The following is a 6,162-nucleotide window of genomic DNA, read 5'->3' as shown; positions in this document are numbered from 1 at the left end:
TCTGAAGTCCTAGATAACCAAAACATGATCAAGAAGAGGGGCCATCAGCTTCTGGCATTCAGGTCCCCTTGGATCATAAAGTGGGACATGGCTGGAAAAGGGTCTTGCTTGCGTCTGAGTGGTACTAAATTTTTCTCAATCGTAAAATTTCTTAATTTATGTCTCTGCTTCAGCTTTTCTTCCCTCCAACAAGTTTACACTGAGTCTGTTGGTTGATTAGCTCTTAGCCAGTTAGAACTTTACCCAACATCCCTTGATTTTCTTATTAACTCCAAGTTGACTACACAATATGGCACTCCTCATACCCACATAAAACAGTGTTGGGCAGTGGTTTAAAGGCAGAGCTTAGACTTATGCTGTCTTATTTACAGGCTGTTTAGTTAACCTCTCAGAATCTGTATATTGGGAGTACTAACCCTCAGTCCATAAGGAGAAAATGAAGATTAAATGAGAAAAAAATGTTACACAGTGCCTACTAAGTACTGTCAATAATGGCTAATAGTAGTACTAATGATTATTCTTGTTATTCTGTTATTATTGTTAGTGGTTAAGAATGAGGACTATTCTGAAGTAGGGCTGACTTAAGTGGAATTCTTGATTTTTGTGTTATCTTCACTGTGTGACCAAAGGCAAATTACTAAAGCTATATGTACTTAATCTATAGATTGGAGTTAATAATTGATCTTATTTCATAAGGTTGATGTCAAGATTAAATGAGCTAATATGTGAAAATTGCTTAGATATATATGCACACAGTATATACTCAATAGTAATTATTATACTACTTCCTCTCAACCTTTGAAGGTGATTTTAAGCTTTGGCTTTGGTGGGAGGAACCAGCAGCTCTTTTATAGGTTAAGTCAGAACACTGTAAGCATCTTTCCTACACGAGCACCCCCCACTGCCTTCACTTTTTTTTTTTTAAATGGGATCTTGCAGTGGCTGGGCATGGTGGCTCATGCCTGTAATCCCAGCACTTTCGGAGGCGATGGCAGGCAGATCACTTGAGCTCAGGAGTTCAAGACCAGCCTGGCTGACATGGTGAAACCCCATTTCTATGAAAAATACAAAAACACCTGGGCATGGTGGTATGTGTCTATGGTGTCAGCTACTTGGGAGGCTGAAGTGGGAGAATCACTTGAGCCCAGGGGACGGAGGTTGCAGTGAGCTGAGATGGTGCCACTGCATTCCAACCTGGGTGACAGAGTGAGACTCCATCTTAAAAAAATAAAAGAATAAAATAAATGGAATCTTGCTAAGTCAGAAACTTTTTTCTATACCTATGAAGAAACTCAGCTAAGTGTAGAGAAAAGACACAAAAACAGTGAGCATTTTATAAAGCTGGAGTAGTTATATAGCAGTTACATCTATTTTGATGAACTTGCTGTCACTTCATTTTATTCAAACTTCTATCTGCTTTTATCAGAGGATGAATTTGTTTTTCCCTTAGGCATTCAGAAACATTTTATATAGATACAGAAGCGGTGTTGGAGAAGGGGTGTGTGTGTGTGTGTGTGTGTGTGTGTGTGTATGTGCGTGCATTCCTCTTTATTTCTATATCTGAAATTCTACATTTGGCTAAATTAGGACAACCTATGGGTTGTCCCTTATGAGAAAATTTGTTTTTTACTGTAGTGGTGGGAACAGATAGAAATTAATTTGTACAACATACCACACTCACTCAGTAAGTCTTTGGAAATGAGGGCAGGGTGTTTTGCTTGCTTGGTCTTAGGAGATTTGGTCTGAATTCATTGAAGAGAGCCCAGCTAATAATATACAGCCTAGCCAGAGTGGGAAGCATCCATTAAACACAGCCTTCTTTATTTAAAACAGTAATCCAACAATCTAAGTCAAATGACAATGAATTGATTTGACACACCAGTGAAATATTTTTTCCTTGACTTTTATTTTAAATTTCAAATGTTTCTTTTATATTTGGAGCCATGGAAGAACACATGAGTTAAATGAGTGAGTTGACCGTAGAAAATTTTTTAAAACTGAGATATAATTATGCTACTTATTTTTCAGAAGCACTCTTTGTTCCGTTTCCTACTTTGCCAGCTAAACGTGAAATTCCTTAATTTTATTTAAATATAAGAACTATCTGGTAATTTTAAGGTGGATAAGCTAAGCCAGAAGAAAGCATGTCATGTTAAAATCATATAACTTATTGATGATAGAAGGGAAATGAAAATCAAGGTTAATTGATCGATGTTAATATCAATCAGTGTTCTATATGTTGAAAACATTTTGTGAAGCATTAAGTTAATGTGAGATTTTTAGTGTATTAAGTAACTCAGAAATGAGTGATTCCTTATTAAATAAATACATAGAGTTAACACTTTGGATAGTGGTTCCCACCTATACCTTGGGGTTTAAGGATAGAAATAAACAATCAGACATGAAAGGTCTTATGTAGACTTTATCCATATTTTCTAACAATGACCATTTTTGACCATTTAAGGAAAGCCAACCTAAACCAATAACTTTTGAGGCTTAGAAACAATTTGGGGAGCTAATACAGGTCTGGTCAGTGGAACTCTACATTGTCTACTTTTTAAAAATTTTTTCTGAGATGGAGTTTCGCTCTTGATGCCCAGGCTAGAGTGCAATGACACGATGTTGGCTCACTGCAACCTCCACCTCCCGGGTTCAAGCGATTCTCCTGCCTCAGCCTCCCATGTAGCTGGGATTACAGGCATGCGCCACCACACCCATCTATTTTTTTGTATTTTCAGTAGAGATGGGGTTTCTTCATGTTGGTTAGGCTGGTCTCGAACCCCCGACCTCAGGTGATCTGCCTGCCTCATCCTCGCAAAGTTCTGGGATTACGGATGTGAGACACTGCACCCGGCCTTCCATTGCCTTTGTAATTAAAAAAGATCTAATAACTGATGCATTAAATAACGCAGTAATAGGTCTAGTCAACTATTTAAAAGATTTCTGGGGCTTAAAATTAATTTAAAAAATACTGGTATGTATACAATCTTCTAATTGTCAGTGTAAAATGTCTCATTTTTAGGCAATGCTGAACAATTCTTTAAACTGTGCTCATGATCCAGGTAACACATTGCCCAGAGGTGACCCTATGGTTTGGTAACTTTCTGATTTTCCTGAGCCTGAGGATACTGAGGGAAATGCTGGGAAATGTCTAACCTCTTGAAAATAGCTTTGGGATTAGGGTAGTTAAAAAAATAAAAAGGTGAGGGCAGTGCCAACGAAGTAAAGATATTTCTCCATTGGGAGATGTGTGAGCATATCTGACAACATTCTGAAATTTTTTAATTAGCAGCACAGTAAGATATTAAACTACACTATAGTTTTATATAGTTTTGGTTAAAACACTCTTACATCAATGATCCAAAACATCTGCTGTTGGGGGGGTCACTGTGTGCAGTTCTGTTCTTTCTTTCTGTAATTCCAGCATATATTCCGAGACAGCTAAAAGAGAAAAAGGTGTAAAATAGTCTTCACTGTTTTGGATAACATGAAAAGAAAGCAGATGGGTTTTAATCATAGATTCTAAAAAGGATTAGGCATTTTGGACAATCAGAACAAAAAATAAATGGTAGAATTTAAATTATGGCCATACATGTCTTCAGCTTGTTCAAGGGAAGAGCCAATCAAATTTGTCTCTAATAACGATGTTCTGTGTGGTCACAATGTCGGGTCTGGATAACAAAACCATATAGAATCATGATAAAGAATCATGATAAAGAATCACAATTATGGAGACCTTAGAAATGACACCTCTTAGCACCTACTTGTTGAGTAGAATCTTACAGATTCTCCTACTGGTATTACCATACCTCAGTTGCATTCTTCCAGGGAAAGGGAATTTATTAAAATTCAAGCCTCACAATTCCACTTGTGCTCAAACACTGGTTTTTGATTTTTTTTTTCTTGATCTGAGTATGACATCTCTGTAGCAACTCATCTTGTAAAATATGTAAGTATGGAGCCACTTTGGTAAGACAGTGTTCAGAGTCCTGCCAATTGAATATCTCTTTTGGAAATTCCTTTGGAATCTAGATTCCAGAGCAGTGGTTTTCAATTGGGATGATGTTGTCCCCCAGGCTCCATTTGGCAATGTCTATAGGCATTTTTGGATTGCACAACTGGGTGCCACTGCGTTAAGTGTGTGAAATTCAGGGACGCTGGCTCTGTAATGAATATAATCCTATAATGTACAGGAAACCTCCTATAACAAATAATCATCCAGCTCAAAATGTTAATAGTGCCAAGGCCAAGAAATCCTGCTATAAGCAATAAAAAATAAGTCTAAGCTCTTGTTTGCACGAGAGACTCTCCTTTTGATATGTGAAGACAGTTATAATCTCAGCTTCTTCTTGTTCAGGCTAAATATTTGTAATTATATTAAATATGGTAATTAGTTTGTAATTACATTTGTAATTACTTCAATTGTTGTTCTCAATGTGCAGACAGCCTCCAGAGTCCCTCCTTTGGACATCCTTTAATTTCTCAAAGTCCTGTTCATAATTACATGTTCAAACATGCAAAATTTCCCATATGTGTTCTTACTGAGTTTAGCATAGCAGTGCTCAGAAAACACTTGCAAAAGGATAAATGGATCCATGAGGCAGTAAATCAAAGAAAAGAAGAAGAAGAAAATGTAGAGCGTTGAAATTCACTAATGAGGTCATTTGTTTATGAAGATTAAAAAGAAAAATCAGACTTTATATATGAGCATTGGTAGAAATGACACAGGAGGCATACAATACCTCAAAGCTCCAGTAGGGGGAGCCCAGTCACTAATTGAAAGACTGCACGGAAGTGTCAGGATTTAACCACGACTTTCTTAAAAACTTCCAGAGGGAAATGAAAATATTTTATCTTTTTGATTTGTTTATATGCGTTATCTATGGAGGATGCAGAGCAATGCCATTTTGATCTTCTAGTTTGAGAAAAAAGGTCCAGAATGAGAATTGTGACTTAATTGTTCAACCTAAGCACAGGCATGGTTTGTTTTTCATGGCTGTTCCATTGAGAAACTCAAACCCATCCACTTTCATGGCGGCAGATACCATTTCGTGAGAGTGCACCTATTTAAAGGCAGTTTTTAGACTTCTTGAGAAATAGGACATGCAAAGTTTAGATTTCACAATGGAGCAGAAAGAGTTTGTGGGGTCGTTGCAGAGAAAAACTGTCCCATTATTCATTAAATTCTGTCCTGTGTGAGATGGTCACCTATTTTAGGTGAATTCATGAACTGTCAGATGTCAGGGGGGATGTGTGCAGTGTGTGAGCCACCCTATTCCACTCCTCACTGTGTCTCCATCAACATGGGCATTCCTCCTCAATCTTACTGATGTCATGGGTTAGGTCAGAAAATATAATTTCTTCAGATTCTAAGGATCATTTCCTGTCTTAAAGAGCAAGGTTTACTTTATATTCAGATTCATTCTGACCGAATGGAGGAAGCAATTAGGAGATTCCAGACACAACAGGGCCATGTCTGTCTTAAGGGTAATCACCAGGGGTGGGAGGCATGGCCGGTTTCAGTTCTTCCCTACAAACTTCCATTGTCAGGAATGACTTCCTTTGGAACCTTCTCTCCAATCATTGTCTACCCATGTGTGACACCTGTTCATCCTTTTCCTATCTGACCCCAGTAAGTTCCCAAGGCACTTTGCTACTGTTCTGTCTTTGTCAATGACAAATGGTTGTTTCATCTAGACATCCATATATTGCTGCTTCTCATGTTCCTAATCAGAAGCAGGAGGCCAGTATGATTGAGTTGCTCACTCCCCCAAAACCAGAAGTTCACACATGAATTCGTTCAGCTTCTATGAATTCTGATTCTCCAGCAGCAGAAGGGCCAAGCCTAGCAATTTTTCTGAAGAGGTTTTGGCATAGCAGGAAGAACATGGAATTTTGAATCAGAGACCTAAATTCCAGACCCTGCTCTTCAACTTGGTGTTGAGTAGTTAATTTTCTCACCTCTATACTTTTCAAATAAAGTAATAAATATTATGTCATAAATAATAAATATATGCTATATTTTTCAAATAAAGTAATATACCTACATATTTTTGAAGAAAAAATAATAATGCCACAAAAAATCACTTTTACATTGAAAATGGCATACGAATATTTATATGTTATGCTGCAAGTAGATTATGTTTAAGATATATCAGTTGA

Source organism: Pongo pygmaeus, chromosome 9 (assembly GCF_028885625.2).
Source record: "Pongo pygmaeus isolate AG05252 chromosome 9, NHGRI_mPonPyg2-v2.0_pri, whole genome shotgun sequence".
NCBI classification, from domain to species: Eukaryota; Metazoa; Chordata; class Mammalia; order Primates; family Hominidae; genus Pongo; species Pongo pygmaeus.
This window is presented reverse-complemented; position numbering follows the sequence as displayed.